A 25,123-nucleotide genomic window follows, 5' to 3' on the forward strand; every position below is an offset into this window, starting at 1 on the left:
TTGCCTCAGCTTGGCTTGAGGAGCAGTACTAGCTCCACGCCCAGGATCCGAATCAGCAAAGGCCTGGGCCACCAAAGTGGAGTGCGTGAACTTAACCACTGGGCCATGAGGCCAGCCCCTGTACCAGTCTTATATTCTGTTTCTGTTGAAACCCTTGATTACTCATCTATAAAATGGGGATAAGATCTTTCTTACTGGCTTTTCTGAGGATTAAATTAAATAAAGGATGGAAATGAGACAATGGCTGCTGCACAGCAGATGCTAAGTTTTAGTTCTTTTCTTATTAATCCTGGGAACCCCCTTGGTGCCTGACTTGGTTGATGCATAGTAAATATTTGACAGGTTCTGAAAGTAGCATGCAGGCATCTCTCTAGTAAGAACCTAATGCAAATACAGACCAAAGGGACTAAGGTGTGTCAAGTAAGGTGGAAATGAGTTGTCTACCCTCTTCCTCTTTATAACACAGTGCTCAGTACCTAAGTACACATATTTAGGATTTCCACGAACTTAAATTTCCAGCTGTCATATTTCAATGTGTTTTTGGCATGACGTGGTGAAGCATAATGGGACAGGATGGCCTGGGAAGGCCCAAGACTAGAAAAGACGGTCCAGGTGCTTATCGGTAAGATTGGAAGTCCAGTTGTGTTCAAAGGGCCAGGAGAAGAGTATGATCATCAGCAGCAGCATAATCATTACTGAGTCCTTGAGTACTTTACAAGTTATTTCATTTTATCATCACAACTCTTCAAAGTGGTATTAATAGTCTCACTCTTCTGATAAAGGAATTGTTGCGATAAGAGGTCAAGAACCTTGTCCAAGGTCACAGAGCTAGTGAATGGTAGATCCTGGATTTGGATGCAAGATTCCTTTTCTCCAAAGCCCTTGTAAGCTGTCCTTCAGTGATGGAAAATCCAGCAGCAGACAGTCTTTAGAACTAGAGACTTGAATTAGGGATATTGGTCAGGTACTAATCTGGGGTCAAGAAAAAACTCCAGAGTTGGGTGAGGGCAGCCAAGAAGCAAAGAGGTCCCCTGACAGATTACTAAGGGAGGATCTCAGACTCCAAAAGCAAAGTAGGGTTCCCAACTTCAGAACAGGGCATAGGAAGAATCTAGACACAAGGAAGGAACTTTACTATAAGAATTAAGATAGAATAGAAGGTCTGAGGCACATAGCAACCAGAATGACTCAGTCTTCCAACACATTGGGCAGAAGCCCCTCATATTCTAACAGTGAATTCTCCTAGAACCTAGCACAGAGCTGAATCTACACAATGGTGGGAGAAGTGGAAGGAGGTAAAGAGGTTCCTACTGGAAGGAGAGAAATGTTCTGGGAGAACACAGTTCTGGTTCATTGGAAGTTTTGGTGATTAGACCAGACATGTCTCCCAAAGGATTTGAGAGATGAGCATTGGTGCCATCCATTGTCATCAGCTTTATCTACAAGACCCAGAAAGTTTGTGCCTCTGGCAGACAATTCCAGGAAATAAGGGTTGTGTCTGATTCTCTGTATTAAAGTGGCCTTTCTGAAGAGCCTCCCAGAACCTCAGCTTCCTGGCATAACACATAACTTAATCTGAGCCCTCTTAATGCCCATCTCAGCAAAGTATTCTACAAAAAATAAAAATGACATTCAACTAAGCATTGAAAAGTAATTTAAATATTTACTGAAATCTCTCAGAGGCACTGAAGAAGCATATTTCGTTTTATGACACAAAAAGATCCTAAAGATCTTTTTCATCCATCTTTTTCCCCAAAGTGCCACTTGTTACTGTTGCTGCTTGTCTGCTCCCAAATATTTCTTCCCCTTCCCTCCCCAAGTACATAAAAAAATCCCCACCCATGGCAGAAGGCAGAAGGAGGAAAGCTATAAATAATATATACTATTTAATATGCTGTCCCCACCACAGACTTTCTGGGTGAATTGTGGACACAGAGCAAACCAGCATTAGGAGCACCATTGCCTATTGTTTATCACCTGGCTGCTCCCTGTACCATTCTGCTTTAAAGGGTCTCCCTCTCATTGCCACCATATAGATACACTCATTCATTCTATCAACCGAACATCTAGCACAGTCTTGATTTTGCGCAACGCATAGTGAAGTGAGAGATGTTTATGACACAAGACCTGCTCTCAAAGAACCTAGATTAAATAGGGATGATAGAACACACACCCAAATTACTGCAATAAGATTTACTAAATGATTGATCCATAAGATGTGGATTAAGATCCAGGATATTCTGGAGGATCAACCAAAACAAATCACACTGTATACTTACCACTTACTCCTACTTCATCCCCAAGATACGCATGCAATCCTTTTGTTCCTTTTCTATTCATATGCTCCAAACATATTTTTCCAGGGATATCATCTTAAAGGAAAATGAAATTAGATCAAAATGGACATAAGTCCAGACTTGAAGGAAAAGAATGCACTAAAAGAGAAAACTGGGAGCACGTGTAAAAGAAAGCACAATCTGAGAGCCTTGTGACAATTCCTAAGAACCCTCAAGAATTTCACATTATCAGTAAATCTTGCTGATCTAGTCTCTGAAGTGACTATGACCAAGATAATTTCTAAAAACCAATCTGATCATGTCTCATTTAAAAGGTCTCACCACTTTCAAGATTCCCCCTTATCCTCCGATTATGTCCAAATGCCTTAATATGACTCACAAGTTCATTTATGAGTAGACTCCCTCCTGTATCTCTAGTCGCACATCATACCACTCATTGCCTGCTTATTCTCTGCTTCAATTCTACTGAATCATTTGCAGTAATGGGCAACCTCTGTGTCCTGAACTTGCACCATTCACATCCTTATTACATCGCATTGTAATTGCCTTTTCCCAACTTATTTACCTACCAGACAATAAGCCCCATGCAGACATGGGCTAGGTCTACCATATTCACTGTTGTATCCATCAGAGCCTATCTCAATGTCGGGCAAGTAGTAAATATTTCATGAACATTGCTTGAACGAATAACTAAAAACATAAGGGACTCACTGCCTGTCTTGGGTTGGGTTCCCTGGAAACATATTCTGAGATGGAGATTTTCATGCTGGAGGTTCATTGGAGAGTAATTGAAACAGGACTACAAAGAAGGAGAAGTGGAGCTGTAATGTGAATCTCATAAGGTGCTCCAAGCTGAGAAGACCCTTCCAAGTTATCCCTATTAGAGGCACAAGGGCCAGGTCTTTGAATCCCTGGACCAACTAGTTATCAAATGCCAGCTGCCTCTGAGGAGGAGGTGTCATCTTAAATGATTTGTCTCCCTTTGGATGATGGCAATTCCTGGAAAAGAACTCAGCTGCGAGTCCTCAGCATCTTATCCTCCTAGCACCTGGAGGAATGAGTGCCTTGGTCTTAGAAGGGAATTTGAACGACGCCTTGTAGTGTCTAGTACATTTCCCTTGAACTGACAGCAGAAGACATGCATGTCTCAGTTCCGTAAACTCTAGAAGTGTCCCTCTGCCTTGAAATCCATCTAATAACAACCTCCACTGCTTGACTACTGGCAGAGTTAGCCCCAGTGCCGCCACTCTACATTTGCTTATCCGTTCAGTATTTGTAGAGTACCTACTATGTGGTGGGCATTATTCTAAGCAGGGAGAATTCAGCAGTGCATAGAACAGGCAAAAATGTCTTGTCTTCTTCAAACTTTCATTCTGTAAGAGAAAATTAGAAAAGTGAAAAATGGAGCAGGGGGTGATAAATGCTATGAAAAAAAGTAAATCAGAGATGAAAAAGAGGGAGTGCCACAATTTTGGGGAGGGTGAGTGTTATAATAGTAAATAGTCAGGGCAGGCCTCACCGAGAAAGTGATATTTGAGCAAAGCTATTTAGCTATTGAGGGAAGAGTTTTCCAGGCAGAGAATGTAACATGTGCAAAGGCCCTGGGGTGGGAGCAAGCCTGCACGTTAGAAAACAACCAGGAAGCTAATCTGTCTGGAAAGGAGTGAGAGAGGGAGAGCCTAGTAGGAAATGAGGTCAGAGAGAAACAGTGGGGAGGGGCAGATTGTAGGTCACTATAATATAACTTTGTTCTATACTCTCAGGGAGCCCAGTTAAGAGAATATTACTATATTCCAGGCACCAAATGATGGGGACCTGGGCCAAAGCAATAACAATAGAGATGTTCTAACAGAAGTGGTAGATTCTGGAAATGTTTTTAAGATAGAGCTGACAGAATTTGCTGGTAGATGGGATATAGGTTATAAGAGAAAGAGAGTATTCAAGGATTTCAATCTGGTCAACTGAAAGGATAGGGTTTCCATTTACTGAGACAAGGAAAAGAATGAGTGAGCAGAGCAGCTTGTGGGGAAGATGATTAGGAGTTCAGATTTGGCCTGTGTTAAGTTGAAGATGCCTGTTGGACATCCACGAGGAAACGTTGAGTATATGCGAAGTGCAAGGAGGAAATCCAGACTAGAGATATAAGTGATGAGAGCTATCAGCACACAGATGATATTTAAAGCCTTGGGACTACATGAGGTCACCAAAAGAATGCCTACAGAGAGGAGTGGAGAGAAGAAGAGAAGAGGGGAGAGGAGAGATGAGGAAAGGACAGTTTTAAAGAATGAGGGATTGGACCCATGGCGTAGTGGTTATGTTCGGTCCACTAAGCTTTGGCAGCACAGGTTCCATTCCTGGGTATGAACCTACACCACTTGTCAGCAGCCATGCTGTGGCGGCGACCCACATACAAAATAAAGGAAGATTGGCACAGATGTTAAGTCAGGACAAATCTTCCTCAGCAAAAAACAAACAAAAGTAAATAAATAAAAATAAAAATAAACACTGAGCCCTGAGGCATTGCACACATGGCCTTTCAATGTTTCACACCACTTCCTACATCATTCCTGTTCTGTACCATGGCAACTTGCATTGGACAGAAATGCATCCTTCACCACACCCAGCTTTGCCAAGAGAACTTGGGCTCAAGACACACTGTGTTGGAATATGGTCTCTGATATTCACTATAGTAATTGAACTATTGGTTCTAATTCTTCGCTTCCCTATGTGAGTGTTATATAGGGATCTATAACAAGGCCTGGTCAAGGTCCTGTGATAAGAGGTATGTCCGTCTCCACTACCTTGGGCTTGGCCATGTGACTTGTTTTTTCCAATGAGTTTTAGTGGCTGTGATGTAGGCAGAGGCTTGAAATGTGCTCATGTGGTTGGCTTTGCTCACTTACACTTCTGCATTAGCATGAGAAGAAATCCTTTGGGTAGCATTCACCTGCAGCTTGGGATTCAGAATGAGACATGTGAAACAAAGCCACCATAGCCCCCTTACAGACAAGTAAGAGAGATGCTTATTGTTGTATGCCACTGTGATTTTTGTACTTGCTGGTTATGCATAACCAGCTGACTGATACAATGCTGACCTATTAGCTGTGTAGCGTTGTAGCTGTAGTTTCTTCATCTACCCAAAGAGGATGCAATATGCCCCATCTCTCTAAACTGTAGTGAGGATTAAGTAAAATAACGTATGCAAAAGTCCCGACATAGTGCCTGGCACAATATTGATAGTTAATCAATATCCTTGGATTCCTCCCCTCCAGAGTTGGTGGTCAACAATGACTTTCCATACTAGCATAGATTCCAAGAGTAATAAAATTTTTGTCAAAAAAAGGTCACCCTTGGCAAAGAAAGGGGTGAGTATCCAACTTGATTTGGCAATTGCCTTCATCATTTAGAATTTTAACACAAGCTACAGCAATGTAATTTCTTAGGTTCCCTGATAAACAACTAGAGCCATAAAACCTGGCAAATCTAGTTGTATTGTTTCTTCATGGGACCCACTGTCTTTAGAAATACAAGCCTATTTCAGCAGGGCACTTAGGCTACCCTATGTTCCTTGGGAAATAACCGGCTTCTGTTTATGACGAGCCAGAATGCATGCCCACGTGCGCACGCTGCATCATACACGCTGCCCTTCATCAGCACAGGCCTTTGTTCATCAAAATAATAGCAAGTGGTGGCATAAAGCCATTCTCTGAGAAATAATTCATTACAAACAAAATCATCCAAATGCCAGTTCTTCTGCCCAGAATGACCTTCAGCAGGATGGCCCCTGAAGACTCACCTGCAGCAGTCAGTGGCGGTAACACAACATTAACTTCAACAATGCTTATTGCCTCGCCGGGCTGTCACTAGCTTCGGCTAATCCTTTCATACCTTTACTTTCTGCAGCTGACCTTTAATCCCTGCAATCAAAATGCAAACAGTTCAACAGCTCAAGTAGCTTTTTTGGAGGCTGCGATGATGAGCTGGATACCACCGCCTGAAATATCTCCACCTTTTCAGGTAAAGCCAAAAAGGAAAGTTTGACCAAGGCCTTTGTATAGATCTGGGGCAGCTGGTCTATGGAAAAATTAATCAACTATAGGAAGAAAAAAAAAAAAAGCTTGCTGCAGATATGAATTCCAATCCTCAGAAACAGGATGTGTGATGACTGGCCCTGTCTTTCTTTTCTGAAATCCACACAGCATGGCAAGAAATTTAATCCAGTCATTATTGGAATTTGCTCCAGGATTGGGCTAAGATCTTAAGTTCTTACACAAGGTGACGATTCTTTCTGGTGTGGGTCCATGCTAGGTACCACCAGGATGCCCATTGTCCCAGTCTGCATTCCCTTGAAGTCTTTGGTCTCAGCTGCCATGAATATATGGTATCTCAGAGTCTTTGCCGAGGGCTGGCGAGTGCCTGGGGACCAGCCTTCCAAAGCACATCATATGGCTACCTCCCCAGAGCCCTGGTAGCCTGCTCTGAGGTTGGCCTCAAAGAGTGTATGTGTCCTCGGCTCCTCCCGTGTCACTCCTACTCTTGCTTCTGACTCAGTCTGACCTCTGATCTCTCTTTTTAGTACCTCAGCAACGTCTACCCTCTCTCCTTACAATTATCCTCAAAGACTGCCTCTCCCCTCTAGCTGTCCTAGTAGCACTTACCACCTTTCCAAAACATTTTGACTTTTGAAAATAAATGACAGAAAAGGAAAAGTCCTGCAAGTCTCTTCTATTCTTGGTAGAAAAATCCTGTGTGCAGGTTTGGGCTGAGAACAGGGAAGAAGAAAAACACAAATCAACATTTCAGACTATTCCTCTGCCAGAGGTTAATTATTTTATTTCCAGAACACTTGATTCCTTTAAAGAAAGAATAGAGTGAGTGGTTAAGTTGTGGGCATGTAAGAGTGGAAAAGAAAAACTGCATGCAGAACCTGCCTCCTAAATCAAACATTAGGTATTGCCTTGGTCTGGGTTCTCCAGAAAGCAGAGCCTGAGGCAAAGTTTTGTGCAGATAGCTGACTAGGAAGTGTGCTCCCAGGAAGCAAGAGTGAGGGACAAGGGGAGTGGAGCCGGGAAGTGGGAGAGCCAATAGGAGCCCCTACTGAGCTGGCCACCTGTGTGTGTGACTTAATGCCCAACCTCACTGGACCATCCCCTAAGAGGCTCAATAAACTCCATCTCGGCACCATCCATCCTGAGGGGGAGAGAAGGGGAAATACATCCACCACGTCCCATCTCTCATTGATCAAAACTCGCCCCACAGGGTGTAAGTCCACAATTCCGGCTGTACATGCCTGGGTGCCAAGCACAGTACTGCAGGGGTCCACACCTGGATGTCAACTGAGAAGCCTTGAGGCTGGAGCCAAGACACTCTCAGGTGGCACCTGTGTGCAATTGGTTAGAACGCAGAGATTTGGTCACCTCAGAGATATCTAGAACCTGCAACAAATGGGGCCAAGAGTATCTGAAGGAGTGCTGAAGAGAGGTGTCATATAATAATGTGTGAGGTACACTAAAGGAACTGTAAGCGAGTTTGTAACAAAAATGCTAGGATAGCTTTGTTAGATATACAGTCAGCCCTCCGTATCCACAGATTCAACCAACTGAGGACGGAAAGACCTATGATGAACATGTACAGACTTTTTTTCCTTGTCATTATTCCATAAACAATACAGTATAATAACTGTTTACATGGCATTTCCATTATATTAGGTATTAAAAGTAATCTAGAGATAATTTGACATATACAGGAGGATGTGCATAGGTTAGATACAAATACTAGACCATTTTAAATAAGGGACTTGAGCATCTGCAGATTTTGGTAAGCACAGGGAGTCCTGGAACCAAGCCCCTACAGACATCAAGAGACGACTGTACATACATTTTATGTAAATTATATACACAACATATAATATGAGTAAATAATATAAAGTATAAATATATAAAATAATATATGCAAAAATAAATACAAATATATAATAAATATGGTATATAATAATATGTAATACATAAACGGTGTATTTATTATATACAGTAGCTCCCCCCTTATCTGCAGGGGATACGTTCCAAGACCCCCAGTGGACCCCTGAGACTGCAGATAGTACCGAACCCTATAGATACTATGCTGTTTCCTATACATACAGACCTGTGATAAAGTTCAATTTATAAATTAGGCACAGTAAGAGATTACTAATAATAAAATAACAATACACTGCAATAAAAATTACTCTAGGTCTTAGCAACCTCAGCATACGATTTTTTTCTTTCCTTATTAAGTCGAAAACTTTCACCTTTTCACCTAAAAGAAACTATTTACGGCCTCTCTTTGGCATATCTGAATTGCCAGTATCACTACTCTTCACTTCGGGGCCATTATTAAGTAAAATAAGCATTACTTAAGCACAAGCACTGCCGTAGCTCGACAGTCGATCTGATACCCAAGATGGCTACTAAGTGACTGAGGCCACGTAGCGTATACAGCATGGATACCCTGGACAAAGGGGTGATTCGTGTCCTAGGCAGGATGGAGTAGGACAGTGAGAGATTTTACCATGCTACGCAGAACAGCATGCAATTTAAAACTTACAAATTGTTTATTTCTGGAATTTTCCATTTAGTATTTTCAGACCACGGTTGATTGCAGGTAACTGAAACCACAGAAAGCAAAACTATGAGTAAGGGGGGGACTACTGTATTCTCTCTTTATATATATACTCTACATATATATTCTGTACTTTCTCTTTATATATGCGTAATATATACGTATATTACATTCTAAATCTAAATTAGCATTGTGTCTATCAGAGATGCCATTCATTCATTCCCATTTGCTGGGTTCCCAGTTTAGCAGTGAATGAAACAGGTGACGTCCCTGTTCAAGGATGATATCATTTGAAAAAATATTTGTGAAACTTGTAAAATTGCCTTAAAGGTTGGTATTGAATTCTTTTAATATCTTTAATCATTTCAGTTATCTCAAATTTTTCTTTTTATCAATCCATTTAACTTTTTGGAATTACCGGGAGCAAAAAAGTTCAGATCAAGAAATGGGAGGAAGTCAGCTTGAGTAATACAGTTGTTAGTCAAAATAGAGATGTCAACATAAAAACATGAGACTAGTTGCTTGTAGGATTTGGGAATAGGCTCTTCTAGAAAATGCAAAAATTATTAAATGGAGTATGTGCATTTTAAAAACTAGAATTTACTGTATTTTCTGAGACTCATTTCTTTTTAATGTGAGAAGCATTACTTTGGAAGAGACAGCAAGATAAGTGCCAAGTTGCTTTCTTTGTAATCTTCCTTCTTCTATGGCATATCAGGAAGCTATGACAATCCTAAAAATGCTGACATTTTTCTCACTTAAGAATGATGATGGAAATAAAAGAGATTTCTTCTCCTTGTTCAGAAAGTATACAAGCAACTTTATAGTCTCCTTCTAAAATGGAGAGTCGCTTGAATTAGAGGCTCAAGGTGATGGTTCATTATCTTTGCCAAACACAAATTTTTTACCAGAGATAATCCACCAAGAACCCCCAAAATACTCCAAAATTTGAAATGGAATATAATATCAACTTTAAAAATTGTGTCTCGTGTAGTTTATGTCCCAATCATTCTCTTGGTCTTTTCTACAAAAATCAATATGCACTTTGAAGAATATATTTAAGGATCTTTAAAATTATATGCCCCCGTTCTACAAAGGAGGAAACTGATGCCCAGAGAGAACACTAACCTTAACTAAAGTCACTCCATTAATTAATGAGGTGGACAGTCTATAACACTGGGGTTCAACTCCTGGTCCAGGGATTTTTCTTATGTACAATCCCTCACAGGAGGGACATTAAAAATGACTTAAACATATTTTACCTATTTCTCCCTTTGCCATTCAACGCCCACTCTATTTTGTAGAGCGATTCAGCTCTGCCTCAAAGCTTGCTTATGCCCATTATTTCATTGTTCAGCCAAACAAAAACCAACCAGTTAACCAAACTCCTTAGATAACAACTGACTGACCATAAATTTTTACTAAGGCATACCATTTGGGGCCTTAGTGCCAACCCTTACATCATCCCAATAGATTCAAAAAACATAGAGTATTTATATAAAAAATATTATACCAAATATAGTTTTCTCCATCTCATTATATATGTGATTTATTAACATTTTACATTAAAAATAGACTATATACTCTTCTGAACCTTCATTCATCTACTTACTCAACAAATATTAAGTACCTTACTTAATGTGTCAGGCTCCATTCTAATCAAAATATCATAAACATCTCTCCGAGTTACAAAATATAGCTCTGCAACAGTGTTTCAAATGGCTACGTGACATGACAGTGCAGATATTCCATTACGTAATTTTATCAAAGTATCTTTAACAAATTTCCTGTTATTGAAGAGATCCTGATAGCCTACCACTCTGTGTCTTCATGAAGATGATAGTATCTCCGACCATTCTTGTCTGCTAGGTCCAAATGCTCCAGCCTCCCTTGTATCCTCTAACTTAACTTGACCAAATCTTGAAGAAGGAGATGGAGCAGCAATGAGCCCTCACCTTTTTCTAAGCGTAGAAACAGAAGTATTCATTATTTCTTCAGTCCGTCATTCAACCAGAATTCATCAAGCCCCTCTTTTAGGTCATGTGCTGTGATGGAACTAGCAATAGAGAGATGCATAAGCACAAATACTTTACTAGAGAGTGTCACAATCAGGGACAACCATTTCCTGAAGTTAGACAATTATTCTCCAGCTGAACCAGAGCAATGACTAAGCTAAGTTTACCAATTTCCAGTCCAGAATGTAAAGCCAATTTATATATCTTACTCCTGCACAGCTCTTTTGTTCAGTTTCAGGATTTGCATTAGTTATCCATTGCTGCATAACCAATTACCCTAAAATTTAACAGCTTAAACATGAAACATTTACTATCTCACAATTTCCATGAGTCAGGTATGTGGGAGCAGCTTAGCCACTAGTGAGGCTCAGAGTCTCTACAGCTGGGACTCCATCATCTGAAGGATGGACTGGAACTGCAAAACCCACTTCCAAGAGGACTCACTCACATGACTGTTGGCAGGAAGTCTCATTTCCTTTCCGGTTGTTGGCAGGAGATCTCCATTTCTTGCCATGTGGCCGTCTCCACAGAGCTGCTTGAGTGTCTTCGTGTCATGGCAGCTGGCTTCCCCCAGACCGAATGATCCAAGAAAGAGCAAGGTGGAATCCGTGAGGTCTTTCATGACCTAGCCTCGGAACTGCCATCACTTCTGCTGTATGTTATTGGTCACTCAGACCAGCCCTAATATAGTATAGGAAGGAACGACACAAAGGTGTGAATATGAGGAGGCAGGGATCTTTGGGGACCATCTTGGAGCCTGGCTGGGAAGATTTAACAATTTAAAAATCCCGTGGAACCTAAAAACTCAAAACAAAGCTAAGAATATTATATTTATTTTAGTAGCAGATTCCCTGTGAAGATCACAAAATAGTTACAGACTTTCCATAGTTTCATGAGAGATAATAGAGTAAAATCTATGAAGCAGGAGAGAAACTTTGAGATTGTTTTTCTAGTCTTCTAATTCAACCTGTATTCCAGGATACCTGACGAGGTAAAACTTTAAAAAATGAAATTATATCAGCCACTTCTGTAAATAAGACTGGAAAGAGACTATCAGTTTAAGAAAGATTTTCTTTATTACAGAAAAAGGTTGCTGAGAGGCCCACCTTTATTTCAAAAATGTAAGGCAGGTAGGAAACAAGAGCCCTGGAGAAAATGTGTAATAGGACCTCTTATTTTTGTGTGTGTCCTCAAAGACTGCCTATCCCAGTATCTCTTGCTGTGCAGAGCTTGGGGAGGTTGACAGCCATATTGCCTAGAGATTCCAGGGGAAATCTCCGGGGGAAAAAAATAGCAAAACCATAACCCCTTTCCCCAAAAGTTAGGGAAATCTGTCTAGATAGATCAAGATATTCTGACAAAGGCCCCTCAGCAGGAACAGCAATGAGGCTCCAGCATGCAATGACTCTGAGGGCGGGCACTGGTACTGGGCTGGTAAGAAGCAGCGTGGGCACTGAGTCTCTGTTCCTGTGAGCCAGCAGCACTGCACAGTACCTGTTATCTGCCCTCCAGGGGACAAGCTCGGACCCTGGGAAAACGAATGAGAGGAAATCAGCAGAGCGCTGAGAACCCTGAGCCGCCCTTTGAGTGAGTGTCACCCTGGTGAGTAAGATGGTCTCCTGTGGAACAGCACTGCTTGGGGCCAACCACATGGAGCCTGAGAATTTAGGCAGGAAACAGAGATCAGACATGGCAAGAGACTGACCCTTAACAGAGTGTGAAGCTCTGGGTCCAGTCATGCCTAAAGCCCAGGATGTATCCTCATGAATGAGTGTCTAGTCTGTTTGAGTTGGTTTTCTTTTTTTTTCTTTATATGAACTCAGGTCCACAGAATTGGATTAGCCATGGTCTTTGGTTCATGACAACTGTTAGTCCAAGCATAATCCTCTTTTAATTACTTTAACTGTATAATGAATACACACATTCCTTCACCCCAAACAGAAATTATGACCTCTTGTCAGTGTTATGGATTGAATTATGTCCTCCTGCAATTCATACGTTCTAACCCCTAGTTGAATTTCTAACCCCCATTTCCTCAGCATTTTTTAGAAACAGGGTCATTCCAGATATAATCAGTGAAGTGAAGATGAGGTCATTAGGGTGGGCTCTAATCCAATAGGACTGGTCTATTTGAAAAGGGGAAATCTGGGCCCAGAGACAGACACACATAGAGGGAAGACAGCCATCTACAAGCTATAAAGTAAGGTCTGGAACAGACCCTCTCTTCACATCCCTCACAGGAACCAACCTTGATTTTGGATTTCTAGTCTCCAGAACAACTGTGACACAATAAATTTCTGTTGTTTAAGCCATGTGGTTTGTGGCTTCTATCCTTCCCTTTAGAATTAACATGTTCTGAAATAATGTGTATATATGTATGTAAACTTAAGGGGTAATTGTGGCAGATACTGTGAATAAGATGACCTAATATCCCTTCCCTGCTCCCTTGGCTGGCCTCCACAGTGAACATAAACTGTAAAGTTCTTCAGTACCATGACACACCCCACAATAATACAGTCACAACTGGGAACTGGCTACCATTCTCTGCCCAGCTCCCATCTGTGGGTTGAAGTTCTTTTCTTCTTCAGGAGGAGGGAGGTGACTAAGAAGTGACTGAGATTTTCCCATTTCAATGGATGGTCAGCTGAATACAGTAAATGTTTCACTATTGTTGCATAACAGTACCAAAAGATATTATTTTTGTTAGCCTCAAAGCCATGCAACCCTGCATTTTATGCAATTACATTTTGGACCTCACTAATCATGTTACAGTTGAGTGTTACTATACTCATTTTCCCAGCATCCTTTGAGCCTAGGATTGGCCATAATTCTGACCAATCAGACCTAAGTGTGAGCCTGCTGGGGAAGTTAGGAGAAAACTTTTGTTCTTCTAAAAAAGGAGTGTACACAGATGCTGCCATCTACTCCTTCCCCTCAACCCCCAACCCCGCTCCCAACTTTTATTGCAGCCTTGAAAGAGGACTTGCTGCCTGTAGATGTGGTGGCCAACTGACTGCCAAGGGCAAAAAGATAAGAAAACTGTAATGGCGGCCATCCTGAAATAATCAAGCCACTGAAAAAAAGCCAGCACTGCCTACACCCACAATTCACGTTATGCAAGAAAAACAAACATTTATATATTTAAGTCACTCAGTCAGAGTTTCTGTTACTTGAAGCCAAAAGCATTACTGATTAATACAGAGATGGACTGGATTTCCTGCTGAAGTGGGTGTAAAAGGGTCTGAGAATTGCATTTTAGACCTTTACTTGTGGAGGAGAATAGATCTGAATATTCAGATCACTAACTATAAAGTCCAACATCTCAACTACTTATAGATGGGTAAACTGAGGCTCAAGGAAGGAAAGTGATTTGCCCATGGTTCCATATGTGTCAGGGACTAGCCTTGGGGAAGAGACAAATATGTGTATACATTTTTTAGATCGTAACTGAGGCTGAGAATGGTGAACACAGACTTCTTCTAATTCCAAGCTCTGTAACTTTGATTGTTTTATTCCCAAAAACTTTCAATTCACTAGACTTAGTTTTTTCTCAGTTTGCCTCCCATTTAGCCAAAAGCCTCTCCCATAACCAGAAGTTATCTATCACTTTCATTACTCTTTCCTATCATGAAGGAACACTGACATTCCTAGATCAGAACCTTGTAAAACAGCTGTTTCAATTAAGTCCTTCTCAGGTATTTGGAGAAAGTCGAACTGTTAGTGACGGTTATATGCTGTGTATGAGATCTGAGTCCCTGTTCTATTCTTTTCTTTTCTATTATAAATAAGCTCACACTCTTCTGGAGAGTATATTCTTGGAAAATAGTCTGCTGAGAAAGGTGACCAAGAAATGGCACTTAGAAAAAATGATCTAATCACTAAAGAGCAGTCTGGAGTACTTGGCTTTGTTAGTGGCAGGAAAGGTGTCATCCTTCTCTCTCTGCATAGACCATAGCTGTATGTTTTTCTAATTAAGTTCCCATTGAGTGGCCTCAACAAAGCTGCATTCTGTTGTCTCTTAACTCAGTCCCCAAAGTGATGGAGAAAACTTTATGCTACTATATTGCAACAGCAAAAGTGATGGAAATCATTACTAGCTCTGATAATGCAGACATTAAAATTTGGATTACTGCTTTGGAGTATTGTTTCTAATGAAACGATGGTTTGCTAAACTGCAACCATTCACCATATCACAAAGAACAAATTTGTACATGTGGACTCTGTTGTTGGTACCTGCACTAGGAGTGGAGTTGGCAATGAGGTATGCCTTGAGAATTTGGAAGTAATGACATTGTATCAGAGATAGAGTATAAAGTCTGTACTAATCGATTAGAGCCAACACTCATAAAGGCACCTTAAAAAGGGAATGGTTCCAAGCCAATAAGACTAAACTATTAGGAGAATAAAGATGTCAACAAATCCTTAGAAATTATGTCAACCAGGAGAGGAGGTGGTCTGAAATGGAAACATTGAACAAAATAGTGACAATAGCAAGTGTTGAATTGCTTAACCAGATTTGACCAGGGAAGCAGAGTCTTATCCAGCGGGCCTTCAATATTAGGATTTCCCTAGAATATTCCTGCATAGAGATGAAGACATCAAGCTAATTTACCATATGCCATTTATGTTACCTTTCCTCTTTCAGATTTGATCATCAACAGTCAACTTCTTGATAATATGGCTGCTCATGGAGATCTTCAAACAAGGGGGAAATGTGCCAACATAAATATTATAGTCTACAACATGGGAATATTTCCAAATATGTTAAAAATATAAGGACTCTAATTTTCTGGCTTTATATATCAATATCTTTATTGGACCAGTCTGCCTCTGAAAATGCCCCCACTTTCAGCAGATGAAAACCCAGTTTTATAGAAATGTGAGATTGATGACTATGACAAAGCCAACGTTGTATCACCGCTGTGTAAGTCATCTGCAGGTGGCTATGCCTAACCCTTGGTAGCCGTCTTTTAAGTCTTTCTTCAACAGATATAGATGAGGGTGAACCAAGTTCATGGAAGCAAATCCTGAAACTCTTTCATTATCTGCTCTAATCTTGCAGGATGCTAACATTCCTATCCTCAGCAAAGGCATACTCTCATGTCAAACTGACACGTTTGCAAATGTTAGGCCAGAGCTTGAATGAACATCTATTTTATCCTCTCACTTTCAGTTACCCAGTTAACTTATTTTCATCAAACACCCACAGAAAAGAAGGATATCCAACAAGAACACCTGAAGGCAGAGACCATTTTTGCTTTTCAGTTTGAATTGGCCAAACCAGAAGACTTCTATGAACAAAAAATAGCAGCTTGAGATTCTTTTGCTAAAGCCACCTAGTCTACTGTTAATTGTCAAAAATAGAGAATTTGTCAACATTTGAAAATGAGTCATTTATTGTTCCATGCACTGAGGAACGGGGAAGAACAATGGAGAGGCCAGGTGGTACAGAGATAGACTGTGGTCTAAGAGTTATGACACTTCAGTTTGAGTTTTGGCTCAGTGCCTCCAGTAGGGCGTGACTTCTGTCCCCTGTCTTCACTTTACTCCCTTCCTTTGTCAAAGTACAGCACTGAACTATAGTAGATCTAACGTCCCTTCCAGGGCTAACATTCTACGAGGCCAGGAGAAAAGAGAGAAACTGCTGCCTAGAGAGAGCACTCGGCTTTGGCACTTTCTGCAAAGTAATTCCTCATGGTCCCACCCCTCCAGGAAGTTTGCAAAGAAGTCTTGAAGTGGTTGAGCATCTGATTGGGTCAGACCTCCCTAATCAATACCCCGGTCCTTCCTTCACGCTAAAGTGAGGTTTGCACTCACATTGCAAAAATTGTGGGTAGGGAAGGTGATGACTAATTTGGATCATTCAGAAAGTGTAAATCTTGTCACCTGATACTTGCCTGAAGCTGAGAGTCTCACCTCTAGCTGAAGATGTCTTCAGGGTTTTCATTCGCGGATGTTGCTATTTATGCTGGTCAGTCACTGAGGATGCAGAGTCTTCAACTGGCGGCACAATCACTAAGCAGCACAGATCTGTTGATGCTGAGGCAGCTAGATAAGGACCTGAAGCAACAGCAGAGGTGCTGTGCAAGGGAAAGAAAATGGAGACGTATGGTGAACGTGGGAGGTTAGGATGGACCAAGAAGCCTCTGCTGAGGGATCTCGAGCAGAGATGCCTCACTAACAGAACCTATGGAGTTGAGTATCTGCCCCCTGAGTTGCCCCTGCAGGATTCACCAGCAAACTTAATAGCAACATTTTCTGTAGAAATCTTGTTATAAGAGACACGCCAAGCCCAAACAGCAGATATGACATCTAAGAAGTTTTGTCAGCAGAGAAATACCTACCATTTACTAACTTATCTGGCTCCGCATGGGCAAATGAAAAATTAAACCAAGTCCAGGAATCAGCTAATCTTTCAGCAGGGCCATACAATAGGAATTCATTTTCCTCTCAGCACTTGGAAAACAAACGAAAATATTGAAGGAGGCCTTGCACGAGACATGCATGACCCTGAGGTACGATGAACTTGACTGAGACAAAAGCTGCCCTGAATTTGCAGAACAACATCACACATATAGATACACAAACATATGTGCATATATACAAAGACGATAACGCATGTTAAAGAAAAAGCAATTTTCTCAGCATGGAAAGAAATAATACCTCAGCATGAAAAGCAAACAACTCTGTGGTGAGACTCTCTTGCAGAAACAAAACTGCTATACTCATTCTCGTAAGGATCGAAAAATAAGTACAACCACCTACCACATTTTAAGTAAAAAAATGATGAAGATGATTGGAGCTGGGAGTTTTCTGGGATAATGCAAGCAAGTATTCGATGGGCCGTCTGGTCACTGGGTGCCTTCTGGCCCAAGCTGACTGCACCTAAGTTGATGGTATACCCTTTTATAAATTTTGGTGCTGTTCCATGTTGTATCGAATAAGGCCCTGTGATGGCAAGAGCATAATATTACGGATTGGGTCATAATGATGGCCTACAGATTGAAGGGGGGTGGCTTTCATTCTGGAAGGGATGGTTACCACCCACCAGATTCAAAGTGGATGTGGCAGATGGAAGAGAAGGGAATAGGTTCCTCGCCTGCAGGGTTCAATGAATGGACAAAGCTGCTTTGCCAACGAGCTGAATGACTCCAGATAACTTGGCAGGCCTCTACCAGAATAATCTCTAAGAGGACATGAAAAAAATGATAGAGTGCAGATTTTAATTTTGGGGGGAAATTTTATGTCTAATGATCCTGAAAAAATGATAAGGGATTGGGCTGTGGACATCAGCCCTTTTTAGTATTTTATTTATGCATCACTTTTTAACAAAATACACAATTAAACCTTATCAATGATTTCTATACAGGCATTTTAGGGTGAAAAACATGTTCTCTTCTGTCACCCTGAACTTTAGGAAGGGAAACTCTGCTGAAGATACTTTGTTTTGTTTTAATATGGCCATGTCCATACATAGACTTGCTCCTTTTAAGGCACATAATCTGGCTCTGCCTGTCTCTGATTACGTGGTATGAATCATTATGACACTTATTTGGATTTTTTCTAATTTAACAAATGATGCGTCTGGAACCTAGCGCTCTCAGACGTCTATCATAAATATCTGTTGCATTAACTATACTCTTCTCGCCTGCCCATGATTAAAACTCGGTATTTTGAGTGACTGTCTCTAAGTGTGATCCTCAGATAGGAAGAAAGATTTAGGAATGTAAAGGCACTTTCAGAAGTCTCATTCTAGGAGAAGTGCATTCCATTCTTCAAAGGCACCCAGTATTTTATAGCTAGAGGCACAGCAAATTATGAGATATATAAACAGGAACATTATCAGGCTACCCTCCAGCCTTGATGCAGTGTTGTTGTTTCTTTTAAAGTCTTTTATCAAAGTAATACTTGAACATTAAAATAGTATAGAAGGGTTATTAGTAAAAAGCAATAGAACCCCCATCCCCCTTTGCCCAACTCCAGTTCTGCCACCTAGAAGGTCATTTCTCTAAATACTTAGCTCTAAATAGTATGCTAATAACTGGATTTCTGGATTCCTTGAATTTCGAAATTACTCATTGCCCTCCCGTTAAGAAAGATAAGGATTTAGCTCACTTCGGCTACCCTTTTTCTACTTCAAAATCTTACAGTATTGTTACTATTATTACTTCTAGCAGTCCTTTGTAGCATTAAATGATATTCTAGGACATCTTATGCATTACATCACCAATGTTCTACAGCTTTTCTTGACTCTCCACATATAAAACGAAGGTGTCTTGGCCCAAATCTCTGTCCTCGGATCCTGACATTTGCATTATGATCTATAACGATAATCATGTATAGGTCTTTCACATTTTTAATGGATCCATTTTTAGAGCTCAGATGAACAATGTTGTTTGTTATTTGCTCACATAGAGCCAAGTATGTTCTAGAATTACATTTCCTTTCTATGTGAGTCTAAGGAGATGACCAATGTACCACACAAAGAAGGATAGTTCTAGAATCTTAGTGAAATGGAATCTCTTACACTGCATCAGCGCCACAAAATCATGTTACATTTTAGTTTGCTTCACATTTTGACCGTGACTCTCCTATTAGACTTTTGTTTTTCCTGGAGTTAGTCATCATAGTTTCTTTTTCGGAGAAGAAATGCATGCTTTCTCTATCATATTCCTTAGACGTTCCTTTCTAATGCTTAGAAACCTTGCCATTCTTCTTCTGGATATTCTTAGAGCTTGTTGACTTATTATATAAAACAAATCGATTGCTTTCAAGCCTATGATCTCATTTCATTGAACTCTATATTCAATCAGTGCCCAGGCCAAAAAACAGAAACCACTCTAGATAATTAAAGCAAAGAGGGATGAATTACTTCTTGAGGTAATTCATCAATAAAGTGTTGGAAGAACAGGAGGAACAAAAGAAAGAAGGTAGTGCTACCCAGGGACAGTAACTGCAGGAAGCCACCACCACCCTTAGAGGAACTCCTGAACCCACACTCGCCTGTGCCACCAAGAAGCCCATAAGCCTCCAATCCATTGAGGCTCCAGAAACATCTGCTCCAAGGATGTTTCTGGAAGTCCTACCAATGTGGCTGGAATGTAAATGGTGCATTCAGTAGTGGTGATAAAGCTACCGAAGCCTATGCCACTCTCGGAAGGTCTTCTTCCTCCCTCCTGCCTTCTAATTTCACTCAAAATTCTGCCACTGGATAAAATAAGCCAGAACCCAATTGGTAATGGAATCTCAAAAAGGTAGTTTTCACGCTCTCAGCCCTTGTGGCACCGAGCAGAGTACAGAAGGTCAGTGTGGAGCTGAGCGCCAACAGACAGTATCTGGAACAGACTTTTGGATTGGTTCCACTGTTTTTATGGCTTACATCTTCCACATTTTTTGGTCTAAAATCTTTTAATTCCTCAATTAATTCCTAAGAAAGCATGCCTGGAAGGTAAACATTCTGAGTCTTTGCATGCTAGAAAATGTTTGTATTTTGTCCTCATATGATTGATAGTTTGGTTAAGTACAGAATTCCAGGTTCAAAATCATTTTTACTTAAAATTGGAAGGCATTGCTCTGGTGCCTTCTAGAATCCTGTATACCTCTTGAGAAGTCTCTTAAAAGTCCGGTTCTCATTCCAGAGTTTTTAATTGTTTTCCTATCTGAAAAGAAAACATCCCTCAAAACCAATTCTTCCTCAAATTTTATCCTAAGTGTGTTCAGTTCTCTCACCCTAGAGAGATCTGCCATCACCGTAGAACAGACCCACTAAATCCTTCAACTGGATTATTGCATAAGCCTCCTAACTACTCTGTTTCCACTCTTGGCCCCACCTCCCAAGGATATATTAACCACAGAGCAGCCAGAGTCATCTTTAAAAACGTGACTCAATTAATGTCATCCTTCTAATTAGTACAATTCAATGACTGTCTGTATCAACTAGCTATTGCAGCATAACAAATCACTCCGAAACTCAGTGACCTGAAACAATAAATACTAGGATTTCTCTTGCAATTTTGTGGGTCAGTGGGAAGGACTTCTGGCCTGGTTGAGTTTGTTTGAACCTGGATGGTCAAAGATGGTCTCACTCAGATGTCTGGCAGTTGGTAGACCAGTTGGTCTGGAGGGGAGAGGGTGGCACTAAGCTAAAAGTAGCTCATTGTTGCTTCACGTGACGTTGCATCTTCTAGTAGGCTGGCTTCCCTCCTTCATATGGCAGTCTCACAGTTTGCTAGGCTCACGGTTCCCCAGGCATCTAAAGAGAGCAAGCCCAACGTCCAAGTGCTCTTCAGGTTTCCGCTGGCATCATACTTACTGATGTCCTATCACCTAAAGCAAATCACCTGGCCAAAGCTTCACTGATTAAAGAAATACACAATAATTGTGGTCCATGTTGATCTAAGAAATCATGTGGAAGTCAAATGCAGTGAAACATCATTCTATCAATGGATGGATACTTCCTTTACTATAGATTTTTCCAGACAACTCTAATCTTCATTACTTCAGTAATCCACCACTGCATATCTACTGTATGCCAAGGCCTACAATATAAATATCACTAAGACACAGACGCTGGTTTTAGGAGGCCACTGGAGTGAGGTAGCCACACACCAGTAATCTGAGATGAAGATAATTGAAGGGGCCTACTGGAATTGAAAAAGACAAACACACAAGCTGAAAGAGCTCACCACGTCATATTTTATGAGAACTGGCAAACCCATACTTGGACAAAGTCTAGCAGAATTTTTGAATTTCATATATAAAGAAAAAAACCCCTTGAAATATAAGGAAAATTAAAAACAGAAATCATCAAAGGAGAAAGACATCGGGCTGACCTCAAATTTTTTTCTGAAACATTATATGCAAGAATTCATGGGAGCACAAAAAGGTTGCAGCCTAAGAAATTTTTCCCAAATTGTCTCTTTAAAAGGAAAAAATCCTCAGATTTACAAGGACCTTCCTTTTCTAAAAAAATTACTCAAGTAGGCACTCTACTTAATGGAGAAATGACGTCATATTAAAAATTCTAGAGTGGAGAATTCAAGTTATAAAAAGATTTGAAGGTTAGTCTCTCCTGTTTAGCTGATAAAGTCAAGAACCCATTTGGACTTTATTCGTGTATAGTCAGGTGGATACCGCAGCCTGGGGCAAGGGTGTGGCCTGTGTTCAGCTGCTCTTTATTTCTGTTTCTGCTCTTTTCTCAGGAAGAAGAAATGTTTCCCTTCGCCATATTCTTCCTTCCACCCTTCGGAGGGCACATCTTAGCGTGTTTGATGGATGATTAAAACAACTGGGGCAGCCCTCCCAAAATGGCTAAACTATTTACATGGTTTAGCCACTGTGAGGATAATGAATTGATAACTTGTTTCCTGTTACACAAAAACAGAATTACATCCATCAATTCATGTATGAATTTATTCAACAGATAGTTATCAGGTGCCTGTATTTGCCAGATACTGTTACACACTGAGGGTGAAATGGTGAAAATAACAGAGAGTTCTTTTCTTCATAAAACTTATGAATATGAGTAAGATTTAAAAAAATGCCTTAAAGTCCACTTTTATTGCTAACGATTTTAATCAACTAGAAAGTTTACATTTTTGAAACACATGTGGAATGACCTGAGCCATCAAAGATTTGGATTGAGAAATATTTGCTGTCACCAAAACTCTCTTCATAATATTTCTACCTAAGACCTATGAATGTTTTTATGCAAAAATAAATGCATAGAAAAATGGCAGTGAGAAAACACACTAAAATATTAAAAGTGGTTAATTCTGGGCAGTGGAAACACAGGGGATTGTTTTTTGCCCTTTTACCTTCTGAATTCACCAAATCATCTATAATCAGCGTGTATTACTTTTATAATAGTATATCAGTAATATGGAGGTAATTCTAGCTGCTGGTACAGGAAAAAAATCAGTGGCTTGTCACAACAAAGTTATTTCTTGCTCATATCACAGTCCACTGAGGTTGTTCCTGATTGGGTAAATTTTCTTCAGTTGTGATTCAGAGGCCTATACCCTCTCCAATTTTTGGCTCTGTCATCTTCAACAAGTGGCTCCCATTCCTGCATTCCAGAAAGAGAAAAGATGTGCCCCCTGGGAGGATTGTATGGGTCAGGCTTGGAAGTCCCATACCTCACTTTCGCCTGTATCCCCATAAGCCAGATCTCAGCCACCTGGCCACACGTAGTTGCAAGGGAAGCTGGAAACATAGTCTAGTTGTATGCCCAGTGTCAAGAAAAACAAGAGTTTGTAAGCACATTGAAGTCTTGGCCACAATCTGTTCTTCTGGTCACTAATAGCCACCTACTCTCATCTCACACATAGAACACATTGCCCATCCCCAGAGATAAATTTGAGAGATGGCTCGAAAGTCCCAACCAGCCACTGCACCCGTCACAAAGCCTGGATCTCCAGAATATGCGCAGTCTATGCCATCCATCCAGATGAGGCTCTTTGTGGTCCAGCAGGCTTTTAACTAAAAAGACAAATCATCTCCCCTTGTATCTCATCCCAACACAACCACTCAATGGTGAGCCAGGGAGTGGAGAACATCAATAACTACTCCATGCAGACAGTGGAGGAATGGGGACACACAGCACACCCTCTGGTATCTGGTAATAATGTAACCCCACTGACTGGCATGCTGAGGTTCTCTACCCTGGCCGGGAGTGCTGGTCCTTGGTTAGACCCTGACTCTGCTCTCTGAAAGCAACTGTCTCACCCATTGTTCCTAGCCTCTTGTTCTGCCTTCTGAGAAATTCCTTATTGTCCATTTTCAAAGTCACTATTGAGGAGAAAACCCTCCCTGGGAGCTACACACTTTTCACAGTACACTTCAAGCTGGTACAAATTTGGGAGCCTGAGGGTTGTTTTAAGACTCAAATAGTTGGAGAGATTTTGTATCCAGGCATGTGGTTTTACTGGCAATCATCGTGCCCCAAAAGACATAGTCAGCTTCTGATATATTAGCTTCCATTTAATTCCGTGTACCAGTAACCACACCCAAAGTTCTTTCCTAGACATAATTTTCAGCCCTGATTTATTTCTTTGCTTTATCACTCACCCAGGCCAACTCCCCCACCCCCACATACACACACATGCCTCTCTCGCCTCAATGATGACTTTCTTGAAGCTATCTAGAATTACGGTGGGGGAGGGAAGGCCATGTTCTCCATCTAATACTTGCCACAGGGCTGAGTTTTATTGGGCCTTTGTTGCTCAAATCCTTTTCTGTGCTTACCTCTTACTCTTTGGGGCCTAGAAGCAAAGAGCTTTTCCAACCTCTGGTGCTCCAATTTCTGGATACTCTAATCCCTTTTATCCTGCTTGCAAACTGGTCAATTCCATCCTGAGGTTACCTCTTTTTTTTATTATTGTAGAAAAATATTCATAATATAAAATTTACCATCTTATCCATTTTTAAATGTGTCATTCAGTAGCATTGAGTACACTCACATTGTTGTGCAAACATCACCACCATTCATCCACAGAACTCTTCATCTTCCCCAATTGAAACTCTGTACCCATTAAACACCAACTCCCCATTATCCCTCCCTCCAGACCCTGGCGACCACCATTTACCTTCCATCTCTATGAATTTGACTACTCTATGTACCTCGTAAATGTGGAATCCTTTTATATGTATTTGTCCTTTTTTGTCTGGCTTATTTCATGTAGCATAACATCTTCAAGGTCCACCCGTATGGTAGCATGTGTTAGAATTTCCTTCCTTTTTAAGGCTGAATTATATTCCATTGTATGTCTATACCACATTTTGTTTATCCATTCATCCATGGTTATCTCTTTTTTGCAATAGTTTGCTTAAAGTAGAAAGTAAAAGTCAACATACTCCACTGCTCTGATTTCTGGCAACAGCTTCTCCTAAACCTACAGTCTCCGTAACACAGTCTGGCTTCCAGGCCACCATGACAACAGCTTCACCGAGTGTTTTGTTATGCATAACATGTCTTTTTTTCCCTCCAATATCAGCTTCCTCACTGCCCTTCCCTGATCTCTACATCAATGCCCCATGTTTTAAATGTTATTGCGACTCAGCATCTCACTTAATGATACTGCTTACTTTATTTCTTAAGATAACTCTGGGAGTTGTAATAGATAAATCCTCAAATACCAATGGCTGTCTTAGTTTGGACTCCTCCAAAAGGAGAAGCCGTCAAGGCCCTGAGCGCTGGTAATTCATTTGGAAAGT

Source organism: Equus asinus, chromosome 23, assembly GCF_041296235.1.
Source record: "Equus asinus isolate D_3611 breed Donkey chromosome 23, EquAss-T2T_v2, whole genome shotgun sequence".
In the NCBI taxonomy this organism is placed as follows: domain Eukaryota; kingdom Metazoa; phylum Chordata; class Mammalia; order Perissodactyla; family Equidae; genus Equus; species Equus asinus.